Raw genomic sequence first — 18,316 nt, 5'->3', positions numbered from 1 at the left:
CTAGAACAGCCCAGTGCACCCATTTTGGAGAGGGAGAAACTCCCTGAGGATGGACTCCAGCAGGAGGACTCCGAAAGCTTGAAAAATAAACCTCTAGTCCCGGTGATGAACTCCGATTGGATCCTGCAAAGTCACCCAGCTGATTTTCATGGCTAAGGTGGGACTTTCGTTTCTTTCCTTTTTCTTCCATGTTATTTTCCCCCCCCAAGAAGAAATGGTCTTCTGCATATTCAGAACTTCTCATTATCCTCATCACTAACTTCTCATTGGGTTTTAACTAATTATCTCAATATTTCATCATAAACAATAAAACCACTCATGCTTTTAAATTTGTATTCATTCTTTTAAAGGTTAAATATGGGTTTGTTTTTACTTAAAACGCGCATTTGAAACACATAGGGGATTTTTTGTAAGCAGAGATATTCTCTATAGTCATCCTCTTATTTTTAAGTTCATGAATGACCTACTCAATTTTCTTTTTTGTAGTATCTCATCACCATCCATCAGTTCATGTCACCTAGCAGAATAATTTCCTCCCGAGATCACATTTATTCAGAATCTTGCATAATTTTGCTAAAAACTCATTGCTAGTTCTTCCATTATCACAATTCAATCAAGCATATTATGTACCTATCACTAGCCTATGAATTCTTACTTTTGTATGTACCCATAGTAATCACGATTATGGTAATTCATATTTTCTGACATATTTTAGCCTTTCATTCATAATTAAATTTACCCTGTCAGTTCCCCGACCACAAGATCAAGCCATTTTCATTTAGATCGAATAGAAGAGAATTAACCCATATATATATATATATATATGGCTCATGGTTGAACTCTGGAGTCCTTGATGCTCTTTGAGCTTGGTTGTTTGCTTGCATATGTTTCATTATTCATTAGACCAGTCCTAATGAGTACAAGGTTTGCTCCCTGTACAAGCCTGTCATGCCAGGGTTGGTGAGGGTGTGATTTTTCTCTTTGGTACTTCCTTGATCACTGTTTTCTGCTTGGCTGATTGTTTAATTCCTGCTTATCTGGGTGCTGGTTGCTGCAGAGGAAGTGATCTTTTGTTTCCTCCTTAGCTAACGCCATATTAATTTAGATCTACTAGATTATTTCCCCTTTTCTTATTTTCACAGAAAATGTATTATACATTATCTTTCTCTAATGTATTATTTCATATTCTCTTACATTCCTAACTGCAATCTTTGTTATGCCATGGTTATCACTAGATGAGCCCATATCTGTTAATCTCGGTGTCCATCGTACTTTGGGTTATTTGATATTTTCATATTAATTTTTTTAGTAAAACAGAAAACTTGCAGGTTATATATCAACCTGTACATGATATTACCAGCCTTAGTTGCACCTGAATCACACCCAGCACTCCCTGATAATGATAAGGACATTTGGGGCAATTTTACTCCAAGAATACACATGTAAGGTACCATCCTTAATGTAGGGATTCCTTTGCAAGCCAATATGATGTTCATGTTCCATTACCTAGGAGATATATGCTCTGTGTTGATACAAACTCGGAATGCCAACTCAGGAAAAGAAAAATGTTTATGGAGTAGAGCATAATAATAAGTTTAATATGAATAAGTGAAATAATGTTTTTTCTTCAAATTGTGGAAAATCTGATACCTGCATAGAAATTTCAAAAGTTGATATTCCTTTAGAATAGTGCTGCTAAAAATTAAAAGTCAACTATCCCCAAAATGTCAATATTCTTGTTTGTACTTTTACTCATCATGTCGGTAATGTAATGCCTATTACATACATATAAATAATAGGTCGACAAAGATAGAAGATTCATATTTTATTTAATTAAAATTATAAATCACCCATCCACATGCTAAATACTTGTAAAAATATACAATTCATAGATAATATTATAAAGATTTATGAACGAAAACAATGTAGCAAAAATAATAAACAGCAAATTGCATTGAAATGAGAAAGCAGAGATTATTGAGTGCCATTAAAATCTCAATCGTTCCATCATTTCTAAAAGAAAAGGGAAAAAGCGTCCCGGAGTTTTAAGCCCAGCCTTTCCAGAAGAGACTGAAGCACCTCCCACTTCTGGATTTTCTGAACAGCTCATGGGAGAAATAAATCTTTCCTTAAGCCTTCAAAATACGCCTGCGGGCCCCAAGGTGGAAATTTCAAATGAGGCTGAGCTGAGCATCACTGATCTTTTACTTTTCCAGACACAGCAGGAATGCAAGAATTGACCAATTGATTCAGTTCCCCATAATGCCAACAATGTTGTAAGCCTGCCAGTGTTGTCTGCAATGAAATGTTTTCATACTCATAATTAAAGGCAAATGTGTTGCCTCTGTGATATATAACATATGAAAATGTTACATACCTTATTACTTACTCACTGACCAGGCACAGAGCAGAAATACAAGCTGCTTCTTTTAAATTACTAGATTAAGCACTTGTTCAAATGATATATTTACTTATGTAACATATTCAAACATTCTGCTCTTGCAAAAGGTAACAAGAGTAAGTCCTGCTTCAAGGGATTTGACAACCAAAGGAAGTTCTATTTCAATGCATAAATACCTCTACATCACTATTTATAAGCCCATCTATTACCATGGATCAGAATGCAACAGCTACAAGGGCTGTGATGAGTAAACTCCTGGCCTCTGATGTAAGCAAAGGCTGATACTCTGTAAGTCAGTATGATATAGTGGTTAGGGTTTTAAACTAAGAGTAAATGGGCTGGGTTCAAGTCACCCTTGGCCCTGGAAGCACAATGGGAATTTTGGAGCAGTTGCTTTCTTTCAGGCCAACTTTGTCCAAAGCAGGGGAGAACTGAGAAGCAATGTTTCTAAGACACCTTGAGCTGTTAAAGATTGGATGGAAGTCTAATGGGCAAATTCTTCAAAGTTGCAACTTAGGGTAAGATAATATTTAAGATAAAAACATTAAATTATATATACTATATAAAATATAGTATAGTATAATATATATAATGGAAAAAGTTGGCCTGAAAGAAAGCAACTGCTCCAATATACAATACATGCCACTGTTAGTCCCAAAGAAAGCATATTTCCAAGTAGGGAAAAAGAATACAGAATATTTGGGAGTTGTGATAAAGATCATCAACAAAGCCTTCCGACAAAGCAAAATCTGTAATTCTAGGTGGCACGTAGGTACTCCTTGACTCCTGACCAACTGCTTAGCAACCATTTGAAGTTATGGTGCCCCTACCTGGGGGCTACTTACAACCTTGATTTGAAGTTACAATGGTCGGAACCCTTCCAAGCTTATATGGCTGAACTGGGACACATTTATGGACATTTGCAGTGTCCCATGGTCATGTGACCATGTTTTATGATGGTTTTGCAAAACATTGGCATTTACTTCCATTTTTGACAAAACTGCAGCCAAAGAGAACCACTGGTTTGCTTAGGAATTGTAGTGGCTACTTTACAACCGCAGCATTTGCTTAATGATTGCTGCATAAAAAGTTGTAAAATCAGGTCAGTCACGTGACTGATCCATTTACAACTATCACGATTTACGGCCGTGATGGGTAAGCTCCATTACAATTGTAAGTTGAGGACTATCTATACATGGCATTTCTTCCAAAACAGCTACTCTGTGGGGTACACTGAGCTGAGGGAGAGGATCTTTATTTCAATCAGAATAAATCAAGGGAAGGGACCTTGGAGGTCTTCTAGTCCAACCTCTTGCTCAAGCAGGAGGCCTATACCATTTCAGACAAGTGGCTGTCCAGTCTCTTCTTGAAATACTCCAGTCATGAAGCATCCACAACTTCTGAAGGCAAGTCGTTCCATTTGTTAATTGTTCTCACTGTTATGAAGTTTCTCCTTAATTCCAGGTTGCTTCTCTCCTTTATTAGTTTCCATCCATTGTTTCTTATCTTGCTTTCTGGTACTTTGGAAAATAAGTTGATTTTCTCTTCTTTGTGGCAGTCCCTCAAATACTGGAATAATTGCTATCATGTCACCCCTTGTCCTTCTTTTCTCTAGTCTAGTCCAACCCAGTTCTTGCAATGGTTCTTCATGTTTTAGTCTCCAGACTTTAATCATCTTAGTTGCTCCATTCTGCACTTTTTCCCAAGTCTCAACATCTTTTTTGTAACGTGGTGACCAAAACTGGATGAAATATTACAGGTGTAGTATTACTAAGGATTTATAAAGCGGTACTAATACTTCACATGATTTTGATTTTATGTTTTTGTTTATACAACAAAGGATTGTATTAGCTTTTTTGGATGCTGCCAAAAAAGCTAATAAATAAATAATATAATAAATATAATAATATATTATTATAAATATAAATAAATATAATACATAAATAACAAGAAAAATTGGGGTTGGGCCCAAGTTACCCAAGAAAAGAAAAGAAAGGTAGAGAGAAGTTTTTCTTGCTTGAAATATATGTGGTTTGTGAAAGCAATGTTAAAACATCTCATATTTCCTCATTGGCTTTTTCTGTGTTTCTTTCACATTAGCCTTAGCTTTTAGGAAGCTTAGTTGTTCAAAGATATTCTCCTCTGTGTCTGATTTTTCTTATGGTAAATTCTGGCAAAAGAGTAGGTTGGGAAGGACAAACCAAATCTGCCAAGGTAACTATTTTCCCTCTCTCTATATATACACCCAAATATCTCTGTTCAATAAATAGAATGAAAAAAGATACTGTGTTCTCTTATCAAAAAGAGCATTGTCAAGATGCCTTCAAATGATTTTAAGAAGATTACACTTTTCAAGTTTGGCAAAATAAAGATAAAGATCAAAGAGTAGCAATTACTTTGTTCTAAACTGTTAGGGATATTTCTCTTCAGCCTTGATTGTCACTACTGACAACCATATAGCTATTTTCTCCAAAATTCTGAATGTTTCAAGGTTCCAAAGAGGCTTGTCAGCTATACAGAACAAACATTCCGAGGTTCTTTGTTCTTCCCAAAGGACAATCTATGCATCAGTTCCTTGACATTTAAACATCAGCATTCTGATATGAAGAAATTAAGGATTTGCAAAATGTTCTGGGCCAAACTATTCCATGTATAGAATAACAGCGCACTGACATGGCCCATGCCTAAACTTAAACTCAGCAGAACAAGCTAAGTTGGATTTGCTCCATGCACAGAATGAAAATGAGGCTGTTTGTCACAGGCCAAATAAGAGGAAATGAATTAAATCCAAATTCAGTAACTGAAGGAGGGAAAAGGAGGCTAGGCAGTGGGAAAGTGGTGGGATGAAATGATGGAAGATGCTTTTCCCCACTGGGGAAAATGGCTGAGTGTAGAAAGGGAGGGAATGGGCAGGTAAGAGAAAGAGCAGAGGCATTATGTGGTAGGAGCTGTGAAAAGGAGAATGGGGTGATGTCAGCCAGTTTGACTTATTTTCTCCATCTGTACTTTCTTTCAGCATTCTGGGTTTTGTAACTGGCCCAAAACAGTTTATCAGTTCCACTTAAATTTAGTGGTTTTTTTTAGAAATACAGATACAGATAATCAGAGTTGGAAGGGTCCTTGTAGGTCATCTAGTCCAACCCCCAGCCCAAGCGGGAGACCCTACACCATTTCTGACAAACGGCAGTCCAATCTCTTCTTGAAAATCTCAAATAGAAAATCTCAAATAGATAGAAAACACATTGGTAGAAGAATTCAATACCCCCTTTAAATTTATTCATAATTTGTTTTCATAGACTTTCATGTATATCTTTTATTTTTAATTATTTTTTCTAGGTTTAGCTAAATCTTACTACTTTTCCTTCAGGAATGCAGCATAACATACATAATGCCCTTTCCTTCCATTTCGCCCCAAAACAGCATTCCCAAAATCACTTAGTAAACTTCGATGGATGATGACAGACTTGAATATGGGTTTTTCTGATGTCTTTCCAATTACCCTAACCACAAACCAAGGTGGGCCTCATTTTTCTTCTCAGATCTTGGCCTACTACAATTATATGTTACCTTTTAAAAATAGCATATTTTTCCACTGTAGGGGTAAAATACATATATACTGTTTTTCTCAACACATCTGAATTGAGGCTAATGAAATCTTAAGCTTCCTTTCCACTAGGGGATTCTTAGTTTACAAGAAACTCAGCCATGTTGGTCATACCAATCTTCCACCTTCCACCTTTGAATTCTTGAAATTGTTAGGAAATATCAAAGGCAAAAGGCAAAGGAGTCCCTTTATTCTTCTAGTTGTTGCCAACTATAGAGGGCGGTATTCATCTCCATTTCAAGACCATTGAGCCAGTACTGTTCAAAGACATTTCTATGGTCATGTAGCCAGTATGATACCACGGAGAGCTGTTACCTTCCCACGGAGGTGGTATCTATTTATCTACTTGCATTTGCATGTTTTCAAACTGCTAGGTTGGCAGGAACTGAGGTGAGGACGGGAGCTCACCCTATCTTGCAATGCTTGGGTCTCGAACCTGGGTTGCTAGCTTTCCAGCATCTTAACCGCTGAGTCACTGTGCCACCCTAGGAAATATTAAGGCCCACCCATAACCCTTGAAGTGATTACCAAAAAAATTCACCAAGTAGGTACCACTCAGCAGCAATTTTTGTTTGTTTTCTGCAATTCACATAAGAAATAATATAAAGTAAGTATGTTATACTTTCACTAGGTTAACATACCTATTTTGTCTTTAATCCAGCCAAATGCCAAGAAAGAACTAAAAAGCTCAACCACACTATAACACACTATAAATTCACTGATGCACCTTGTACTATTCAGTCACAATAACATTGTCAAGAAGGACAAGAAAAGGGAATTATTTTGGATTATCCTTCAAGGACTGGGAACAAATGAATCAATAGATGTTCTAGCTTGTTTTTTTAATCAGACTGGAACAGATTTACTTTATCTAATGCCTCCTGGAATGCAAAAGTCAACCACCCTCAGAATTTCCAGCTAGGATTTTAACTATCAAGAGTGTATCATGCTGGCAAAAGCTTCCCAAGAAATCTTAACTCTTTGGACTTTTGTTTGAATTATCTGTTGGTTTTCTTTTGCATAAGCCTGTTATTACAGCAGATTAATATAAAACAAATTCAGATTTTTAAAAAAACAAAGTAAAGAAATTCAAAAAGATAGAAGAAAAGATTAGGAAAACATTCCTCATGTTCACTTTTAAGATCTCAATTATAGTTCAGTAAAAGACTGATATATACTGAAATATATTAACAATTTCTACAATTTATAGGAATCTTTGAAAATAAATTTTAAATTTAAAAAATTTAAAAGTTAGTATAATACAGTGAAGATATGAAAATTTAATACAAATACTCCAAGAGAGGTGAAAGTAATGAGAACTCTAGCAAAGATCTGCAAATAACATTTTTAATATTTGGTTTTAAAAAATAATCTGAGGCAGTATTTTAAATGAAAGGTTTTTGATTCACTGCTATGAAAATTCAACTAAATGTTGCAGCTATAATTTTTTAAAAGGTTATATGTCAATAACACATAAACCATTGAACTTTTTAGGGGAACTCAAAAAGGCAATAGATACTCCGTCTCCACCACCATTATATTTCTCTGTACAGACTGCAGGCCATTACACAGCATTTAAAGTTCATTTAAATTTCCTAAAGTACTACAACATCCATCCCTTTTTCCCCTAGAGACTCAAAATAAAAATTAATGTAAGTTATTGTACTGCATTAAAATTTGTTCACAAGTCTACCAAAGTCATGACATGACTCCATGAAGGCAAGATTATAAACAGATGCAGTAAGTAAATTTTTGAAAACAGATACTGTAGCAGACTGTAGCAAACTCTTGGACATTGGTCTTGCTATCAATGAAAATTATTTTCATGGAACTAAGAAACTTGAAAAATATTGTAGAATATTTCTACAATAAATATCTTTATCACTTTTATAGCAGTAAAAATGGCAAAAAAGAGAACATTACAAGATTCAGAATAATTTACTGCTGCCTTTTCCTCTATTTTTCAGTGTTATATTTTAAACCTTAACTTCATTACAGATCTCTCCTTATACATCTAACAAATATTTCTATGATACAATTTCCATTTTTTCCCCTTAGCTTCAGCTGGTTTCATCCCACCAAAATAAGTTTCAAAGGACTAACGCATCGAACAAAAACTTCTAGGGACCAGAGGATATCTGAACCAAAAGTGAAATCAATCCACTACTTTAGTGCTATTTTTATATTTGATTCCTTATTAAGTTTAATATTACAAGTACTCTTTGCTTTACAACTAGCAACCATGTGAACTTATGATGGAGTTCCCTATGGATATTTATGACCTGCTTCTAAAGTTCTGACACTTCCCCTTCCTGCAGTTATCTGACCGTATCCAATGAAGTATCACATGATCACATTTTACAATGGTGTTGTTGTTGTTTTTTAACACAGGCATTTACTTCCAGTTTTTGATAAACTGACCCATAGTGAACCACTAGTTTGCTTAACAACCGCTGCAAAAGAGGCTGTAAAATTGAGTTGGTCACGTTGGCCAATTTTTGACCTTCACAACCTACAGCTGTGATGGGCAGCTTTGATATGGTCATAAATCAAGGACTATCTATAATGATTTTCTTCCTACTTTCCTGATTCTCAGGATAGTATGCAGAGTTGCTGAAATCAGCATAACACAAATTGTTTCAGTATTTGATTATTCTTAACAAAACATAAAAATAGCTATGTAAAATGTGTTTGTATTATTGAAAACCAACAAATTCTACTTCAAAAAGTGGGTAAGAGTTTACAAACATTCTTAAATCAGTAATAAACCCAGAAAGTAACTGATCCAAGTCTCCAAAGATACAGGGTTATACAGGAAGCCACCACTGTGAAGGTCTATTTTGATCAATATGTCCTCAAAAGAAGGTAGAATGAAAAAAAGTGATGACAGCTTCTTTCTTCTGCTGTAACAAATTGGAATCAATACACTGTCCAGACAATAGGCCTAAAAATTCTGAAGCTGTGTCTTACATATTGCATTATTAGCACTGATTATATTTTTATGCTGTTCTCCTTCCAATACCATGCATATGTTTGTCTCCTCCCAGTTTGATGCAACCTTTTCTATCAAATATTTATAAAAATATTTTATATTAACAGGTGTCTAAATATATATTTTATGTTGCTAATTCAACTACATTGCAAGTTTCATGCTTTCCCTATTCCATGTACAAGGCCTACAAATAAACCCTTTGCAGAAGTAACATGGTCACAGATTTAATATATTTTGATGGAAATGTCTGCCACTGCAACAAATTCACTTTGTTTCATAAGTTAAACCTCAGAGAAGAAGGTCATTAAAGAGCAAATAGCTCAGCTTAGCAAACATGAACTGTCAGATTTGTAGTCTGAAGATTGATAATGCCATCTAATAAGATTCTGTGCACACAATTCTTTAAAAATTTACAGTTGCAGTTGAACCCTGCAAATATATATATAATATATATAATCTGACATCTTAATCTCTAAACAAAGTATTGTATATTTATGGTATCAAACATTCTTGAATAATATTCAATTGATTAAGAAGGTAAGAGAGTACATACATGGCTCAGCTCCTTTTAAACCATGTGTCAATAAGAATCATATAACACTGTGCTTTTAAGATTTACAGAGACAAACACTTCATCCTGTTACAAGAGCTAAAAAACCAGATGGGACTGTCTTGACTCACCTCATTAAGCACTGGGCACATTGAGTTACAGCGAAGTATTGGTACAGATTGAGCAATAAAATAAAAGGAATATATGTATCAAGAAACCCCTGACTAGCACAGGGAGAAAGCAGAAAGGAAGAAAAGAAGAAGAAAAAACCACAAACACCTAAATTAGACAGCTTCATTTATGACACGGTAATGTAGAAAGTCAACTAATTAGGGTAACCAAATAAAATAATATAAGCTACCAAAATGATAATTCTAACAGGAATATGCACAGACCACAGAAATTTAGTTTGGAACCCAATTAGATAGTTTGCACAGTTGCCAACTTGAGTGGTCTGTGGGCAGAAAAAGAGGATATAAATTGGAATAATAAATGCCCCGTTTCAAGTTGGATAGTTATTGCCCACTTAAATCAAGATTCAAGCCTCCCCTTAATGAAAATAAGAAAATCATGAACAGTTGAAATGTCAAAAAATAGAATATTTTAAGATACAATAAGTACTTCTGAAGCTATGAAAACCATCTAATTGACAGAAACAAATGCAGGATTTTTGGAATCAAGCTTCTATGGGTTCTGCTTTTTATTTTAGAAAAATGTCTGCACTGTTGCTTAGTTTGGGAAATATTTAGATGAAATGTCCATGAATAGCTGTCCCACTTGTGGAGATAAGTCCTACTATATTTCATACAAATTCTGAGATAAAGCTAGTATTTGAAAGGACAAAAGATTTAATTAAATCATTTTCTCTTCCACAAACACTGTTTAACCAAATATTTCAATGTAAATTGCTGAAATTGGTTTATTTGGGTAAGAAATCTGTAAATTACAAAACAATAGGAGCACAGATCTTGAGATTCTTTTTAAGACAATTAAATTATATTTGTTGGGAAACCAATGGTTTAAGAAAGCATTTTGATTTGAGCATGGTTCTTAACAATATAATACAGTGTTCATCTTAGCAATTATTATGATTTGGTGAAACTCTTCAAGCAGTTTTCTATAGCCATTTGAAATAAGGACTTTATCAAGTCTCTATGATTTGGAAGGAAATGTTGCCAGTGATGAGAAGGTCAACCTGTCAAATCAACTGGCTCAATTTCTCTATGAAAATCTGAAGAGAGTATTGTAGTTTTTGCAAACATAGTTTTTGCAGGGATCCAACCCTTCGAAACATTCATCAATTTCTCAGTTCAGTTCAGTTTGGGGCATTTGTTATACCACTACATATTCCAAATTCAGTCTAAATTTCCTCCATTTTGAAATATTAGCATAACTCTTTATATACTATTTTCTGCATTGATATGAATAACAGAATAATCAAAGAACATTCCAATTTGTGGCAAATTTCTGTTACTTGGAAGGTCTGAAGTCCTGTCACTCTATGCTTCCCTAAAAAGGCAAGAAATGAATGACTTCTGATCTTTAAAAGAAAACAAAACAAACTTAACTGAACATATTGCATTCCAGATGCTAGGGCAGGGAGATCAACAAAGAAAGGGAAATTGTTGAAAAGCATACGAAGAAAGGTACAGTATGATATATTCCAAGTGCAATTCAACTTCTTCCAAGCATTTTCAAATATATAGCATATATTTTAAAACATAAATAGGGATCTTATAAGGTCACTCATGTCACATTTATTAGAATATGATGTGGTGCTTTTTTAAAATCCATTCATAAAAAACCAAGAAGTTGAGTAGAGGCAAAATGAAAACTGTGCCCTTGATAAGGGATCTGCCTCATTCTTTATGAACATAAAGGATGTGTCTTGCAATAAATTTCTGACTCATTAAAAGTGTGAAATGCAATAATGCCAAACAAGACACATCATTAAAACTGACAAACCATAAATCTCACGCCTATTACATCTCATGTGCTCTGAATTATTGTGAGATGAAGTTGAGTGTTTATGAATAGTACATACCAAAATTTACAACAAAAATGTTTCCCTGGAAATACACTGATTGGTATGTTTAGATGTTGGACAAAAACCTTTAGACCAATTGTTAGGTCATTCCTTATATACTGAGGGCATAAAATACTGTTACAGGCTCCAATTCCAGAGAACGTCCATCTTCAAAACCTCCTTTCCAGTAGTAGAATTAAACACATAAATATGAAGTTAATAACCCTCATTTCCTATGATAGATTTTTATGGGTGTGAATCAGAGCAAAGTACATAGTAACCTGGAGTAAACCAATATTCTAATAGCATGATTGTTCAAAGCCTGGAATCAGGGGAATTGTTTACTCTTTCATTAAATGGATTAATTGTAAAGTAACCTACAAATTGGGAAATCAGTAAAAGTACACAGAATCAAATTAGAAGTTTTCTTACTGCTAGACTTAATATTAGCTATAGCAGGATCCTTATTTGCACAATTCCTATTCTGACATAGAGTCCTGGAAGAAAACAATAAGAGTGTCATATTGTTTGGATTACATTAAAAGGCAGTCAGAAATTCATTAACACTTCTGGAGAGTCAGAACCAGAAATTAACATGTAAGAATTCAAACAGGAAAAAAAAATGGTGACGGGAGTGGGTTGGGGAGAAGAACAGAGTTGCCATTTGCCCCTTTGAAATAAGTCTTAGGTATTCAGAACAGAACAGAATCAGAGTTGGAAGGGACCTTGGAGGTCATTTAATCTAACACCCTGCTCAACCAGGAGAACCTATTGCCATTTCTGACAAGTGGCTGGTCCAGTCTCAATTCAAACAACAACTACAAGCAGAGTACTTTATAGGCTCTGGGATTTTTTCATGGAAGATGGTAGGTTAAGCATATATTTTGCTATCATCATCAATGGCAACCTAGGAACCACCAGCAAACTATACATGCCTTTGTAGCTGGAACTATCTAAACTGCAGTCTGTTTGAGTCAAGCTTGACTCAGCAACTTCAATAACAGATCTGTGTAGTTTCCTTGTGAACAAGATTTAAGTGGTTTGCTATTGCCTTATTCTGAAATCTTTTCTTCAAATTCCCACTTTAGCCTACAGCCTTCCGATGCAATTATTAATCTCTCATGAAAGTTCTAATCAGATCTGGCCCTATTTAACTGCTTAAAATCAGTTAAGGTTGGTTAGATACTGCTGCTAGGCAGCCACAAATTAAATGGAGGGTTTGTCACAGCACAATAAACACCAAATTCATTTAAATCCTTTCTATGTTTACTAATGATATGGTTCACAGAATTAAAAAAAACAACAAGTGCAACTGGCTATAGCATTAGTCTTCTAAATGTGAACATCTTCCTGAAATTAGGAACAATTACATAAGCAGAGTCTGATAAATTTTTAACAGATTAATACTTTATGGTTCTCTTTCAAGAATGATAAATGACTGCAACATAAAGTAATATATCAGATTTTTTTTAACTGAACGTGATATGATGTTTTTTCTGTCCCACAAAGAACTGCTATCTTTGCTTCTCATTAATAGTTGATTTTATAACACAAGGAGAGAACTTTTAGTCACTAAATAAATAGTCATTACACATTAGACAAGTAACTTGAACAATATTCATTTTAGACAACTTTAAACAACAAATTATTTAAAGGCATTAGATTTCTTTAAGGCATTTCTTATTTTGTGGGATCTATTTTCCTGGATTCTAAAATCCAAGAATTAGCTGCTGAATGATAGTTCTGATTGGTGATTTTTACCCCAAGCATTGTTCATTGCAACAGGTTCATTTAGAGGAAGAAGGAATTATTGTTAATGTAGCTCCTGTTCAGGATTCAAGTATCCTCATTGAGTGATTAAAATAAAGCACTTCCAAATCTATCAGATCCCTTTCTATGGTTCACCCATACTACTATGCAGATTGCTCAGTTAAATAGATTATTCTTTTAAAATATAACTTGGCTGGTTTCCAATTCCATTCATTTCTCCCTTTCTCAATATTTGCATATTACAACACATTTTTTTAAATAAATGATGAAATCAGAAAGCTAGATTTAAAAAAAAGTTCAGCTATTCTGTCCACACAAAGAAGATGAAATTCAATTACAGTAATTTTAGTCCCACTACAAACTATACTATCAAAAATGATTTCAAATATGAATTAACTTAGTACTATATTTGTAGGATTGGAATATTAGGTCAAACCATATAGCTCTATTAAAGTATTTCTACATTCACCCCAAAGTTGTTAGTCATTATACTTTCTAAACAGGTTAAGTGGCTGTAATTCCTTGTGGGGGGAAAAAAGCACATATGAATTAAATAGTGGTGACCAAGATTAAGATTAAACCAATTTTGGTCTAAGCATTTATGTAATATTGGCTAACGTAATGAGCATTAGGGGGTTCGTACCGACCTTGCTCAGTTACAGAATCTGTATAATGAGTATAATCAGTCCTGGAATAATTTGAAGCAACAAGCAGAGAGCACATCTAAATACATGCAGGTTCTTTCTCTCAGACATGCAAGTTATCAGTGATACCAGCCAATCTTCCAGATCAGTACATGTGACTACTAGACAAGTCTGACCCAGGGGCAGTTGGCTTGTAAAAAATGACGCCACAAGAAGTGAATTATCTCTAGATTTCAAAAGGCAGCCCCCTCATGCAATAAATAACTGCCACTCACTGTAAGTTGAAGTAGTGAACTTCCAGCTGATGGCAATTTAAGTGACCCTCCTCAGGTATGAACAGTTGAAATGTCAAAAAATAGAATAGTATTTTAAGATAAAACAAGTACTTCCGAGGCTATGAAAACCATCAAACTGACAGAACCAAATGCAGGATTTTTCTGGGCTCTGCTTTCTATTTTAGAAAAGATCCCCCAAGTCTTTCTCTGAGGCAAATTTAAATGTGGTACTGAGGAGGGGTAGGAGGAAGAAAAAAAAAGTGAATTTGGCACAGCCGTCTCCCTTCAAAGGTAATGTTAAGTAGCCAAATTAATCCGCAAGTGTTCGTTTTTGGGGGATAAGAAAAACGAAATCAACGCCTTATACCCGCTTTTAATATTTCACAGGTCTCCTTCTCTCCGCCCGGCTTGCCAACGGCTTATTTTTTTTTATTTTTTTTAAAGTCACAAATATTTTCCTGAAGCATCCGCTGAGAGGAGTTCCAACTCAGCCTGTAGGTCTTTTGGCAGGAGAGGCGAGGGGAGCTTTGAGCCGCCGAGGAACTTCAGTGACACAACATTCAGACGCGCACCAGATTTACACGTGGACTTCACTTCCCAAAACCTAACAGCGCTCAAAGCTCTGGAAAGCACTCGGCCCAGATACCGGCCCCAGGACGAGTATCCTTAAACCCCCCAAAGCCTCCCCTCATTTTAACAGCTTCTTATTTTTTTTTTTATTTTTTTTTTTAGCTTTCTCCCGAAAGAGAGAAAGTGGCTCGGCTAGCCAAAACAAAACCACTTCGCGGGTTTGTTTTTTTTAATTGGGTTACCTCCTCAGGAGCCATGGAAAGCCGCGGTTCTTCTGCTGCAGGACCCAAAGGGGTTGGCGGGCAAGGCTGGCACAATGGGTCGGTGGCAGGTCCCGGAACTGGCCGGGGGAGGCGGGGGAGAAAAAGGAGGTCGCTCGCTCTCTCTCCCTCCCGCTTCACCCCGCCGCGCGAAGAAGGCTGAAGGCTGCGGTACCGCCTGCCCCAGATAAACGCCTCACACCACCAACAGCAGCAGCCACCTCATGATTCATTCGTTCAGTCAGTCAGTCCCAGGGACCAGAACCGGCGGTGAAGAAGAGACACGCAGGTGGGGGGGTGCTTGGAGGAACGCCAGCCGGGCCGGCCTCCCCCTCCCCGCTCGCTGCCACTCCCGCGCGCGGAGTTCATTAATGGATGCATGACTTCTCGCGCTCCCTTTCTCCCTCGGCGGGGAGGGAGGCAGGACCGAGCAGAGTGGGAGAAGAGCCGGCGCGAGCCAGCGGGGGGAAAAAAAACAAAACCGCCCGTCTATAAGCCACAGGGCGACCCGCCGCTCTTCTCTCCCTTGCCCGGCTCTCCCCCCCCCGCCAGCCTTTCAAACAGGCTGGGCTGGAGGGAGGAGCTTAGGGGAAGCAGGTGACTTCCTCGACAGCTCGAGCCGAAAGGCGGGCAGGTAGAGGCGGCCGCTCCTGCCCTCCTCGCTCAGTTTCGGGAAGCGTCCCCGGACTACGCCTGAGGCGGGGAGGGAAGGAAGAGGAGGGGAGCGGGATGGCGCCTCGGCTTCTTGCACGCGAGGCCGCCACTTTTGCACCGGGCGGGGGGAAGGTTGGGTGGGTGGTCCAGGGTTCACGGGGACGCGGTAGGGGAAGAGAGAGAGAGAGAGAGAGAAGGGCGGTTCCAATCCCTGAGCTGCGTCTGCAAAGGGCGTCCTTTGGGGAAGAGCTGACGAGTTGCAAAGGAGTAGTGGTTGTAGGAGCTTGGAAAGCGCCGCGCCGGGAGAAAAGGGCGGAGAACTCGAGGTGGGGTGGGGTGGGGAAATAGTTCTTAACGTGCGCAGCAGCCTTCTTGCACGAAAGCAAACTCACCTCGTGGCGTCAGAAGTCGGTCCCGCTCCCTACGCGTCTTCCTGTAGTCGTGGGTTTGCTCCCGGGTGGCGACAGGCTTAAATATTAAAAAAATAAAAATCAGGAAACGTTTCGAGGTGATGCCGGTTGCCTCAAGAGCATCCTTTGCAATGCGCGCGGGGTCTTCTCCACGGCCGTCTCTTTTTGCAATTTCACTCGGGAATAAAATGCTCCAGTCGTTCCAAAGGGGGGCGAAGGTTCAGTATTCGCGATCAATCCCGTATCGTTGCGATTCCGACCAAAGCAGCGTTTGACTTAACACAATCGGTAGGTCAGACTTTTCTACACATCCAAAAGGAAACTCCACCGCCCCCTTTTTTTTATTGAGATCCCATTTCCTTGTTCCGAGAACAAGCCGGTAGGTGGATAAAAGTTAAGACTCTCTTCAGTCTTGCTAAGCTGCCAGTGGCTTCATGACACACAAGCATAGTTTTGTTTTTCTTGGCAACGATATAGTTTAGGATCCCCCCCCCCCCTTCAGCCTATAACTCGGGTCTGATTCTGCTTAACTTTTTTCCCCCTTTGAGATCAGACAAGATCAGTTTTTAGAGGCTGCCATCCAGCCATGCGTGTTAAGCCGTGAAGGACGAAAAGGGAGGGAGGAGAGGTTTACTGGACAGTCTTTGGCTTTCTTGGTAGGTAGGGAATTAGGTAGGTAATGAACATTTCGATGCTGCCAAGTTCAGGTGGCAAACTTGTTTCTTCCAGGTAGGTGGAATTAGGACCTTTCTCTGACCTTAAGCTGGGCATAAGAAGTATTGGCAAATAACAAAGGGCCTTGCTATTTTCAGAAATGGCCCTAAAATTGAGCATATGAGAGAAAAAGGAACACCCACCTGGTATTTCTACCATTTGTCCTAAGAATTTCAGAATGCCATTTGTTGCATCTCATCCATATTTTGTTTACCTGAGAGAGAAGGTGCGGTTACCTTTCAGTCCAGCCATGATCCCTTAGGGAAACTGAATATGCTTTTTTTTTTTTTTAGTCTTCTATAAGTTCTTAGCTTTCAGGTGTGGCATTAAAAGGGTAATTCTCTTGGTCTTCAAAATCACTTTGATGGTTAAATCAGCATTCTCTTACAAGATGAATTACCTCTGAAAGCACAAGTGGTAGCAGCTAGATTAAACATACTGGAGAGAGTACAAATACTTTAGTACTGCAAAGTGGGTGAAACCATGTGCCGTATTTCAAGGGGTGGGTTTGGTTAATGGATTTTGCAGGAGTTTCCTTGGTATTTCATTGTGATGCTTAAGCTTTTTAAAATTTTATTTTTACCCCAAAATAATGAGAAATAGTGCCTTCTGTTGCAAAGGTATACAAAATCAGTTGTGGATGTTGGCAGCTCTGGCATTTCTTTCTTTCCTCCAACTACATATCTGGAAGACACCTGATCATAACAGTGTGAGAACAGCTGAAAAACATGGACAATTTGTCAATGATACATATTCTTCCTAATTCAAAGCTAACCACTAGTCCCAGACATACATTCTAAGCTACATTTTGTGTGACATCATAATGGAGACAGGAAAGGGCCTTAGCAAATTCTTAAGGATTCCTGGATCCATCGGCTTTGATATTGTCAAGATGGTGCCATGTTAGCCACAGAGAAGACTATACCATATCATCTTTACCCTGCCTAGATTCAGTCTGAGCAGACTTTCAGCCTACAGTATAAGAATCTTTTATTCTGCTAGGTTCAATTTCTTTATATTGATAAATGGTGTATGCTGTTCTAATAAACTCCAGCAAATGCAAGGAAACTATTACCTCCCTTGGGCTAGTATCTTCAGTTATGGGACAATGACAATCATTTTTTTTTATGACTAAGCATAAAATAACACATTTTAAGGATTGATTATTGAGTAATAAACTTGAATTTATTTGAAGTGGGGGGGGGAATGTCTCCAATGTTGAAGCAAACCTATGATTTCAAGAATCTTAAATGAGAGCAGTAGAGTTTACCTACTGCTTTAAAATGCAACAAAACATTTTTCACCCAAATCTTTAGAGATGATTAAAAATGCATGAGATTTGAATGATCTCATAGAAAATGTGTTTATAAGGGATTACTGATCCCCTTGGTGAGGTGTTCATGTCCTGGTGTAAGATATTGGTAATCGTGTGAGACCATAAGATTT

General features: G+C 37.4%; 1 protein-coding gene across 2 annotated transcripts in view; it reads right to left on the bottom strand.

Annotated features, from left to right (window-relative positions):
- Positions 1-16,627, bottom strand: part of LOC113414036 (heparan sulfate glucosamine 3-O-sulfotransferase 1-like) — a 105,006-nt gene extending 88,379 nt beyond the window's left edge. Inside the window, exon 1 of one of the 2 annotated variants that reach the window (XM_087964250.1) lies at positions 16,139-16,627. The gene's annotated coding sequence lies outside the window, so the exon portion shown is untranslated. Of the gene's footprint in view, positions 1-15,074; positions 15,793-16,138 lie in introns of those variants that run through there. The other variant, XM_026670713.2, reaches the window with a different exon arrangement.
- Positions 16,628-18,316: the final 1,689 nt, after the last annotated feature.

This window comes from Notechis scutatus, chromosome 4 (assembly GCF_049901735.1).
Source record: "Notechis scutatus isolate UNSWTSFEM ecotype Mainland chromosome 4, rNotScu1.2, whole genome shotgun sequence".
Taxonomy (NCBI): domain Eukaryota; kingdom Metazoa; phylum Chordata; class Lepidosauria; order Squamata; family Elapidae; genus Notechis; species Notechis scutatus.
This window is presented reverse-complemented; position numbering and strand designations above follow the sequence as displayed.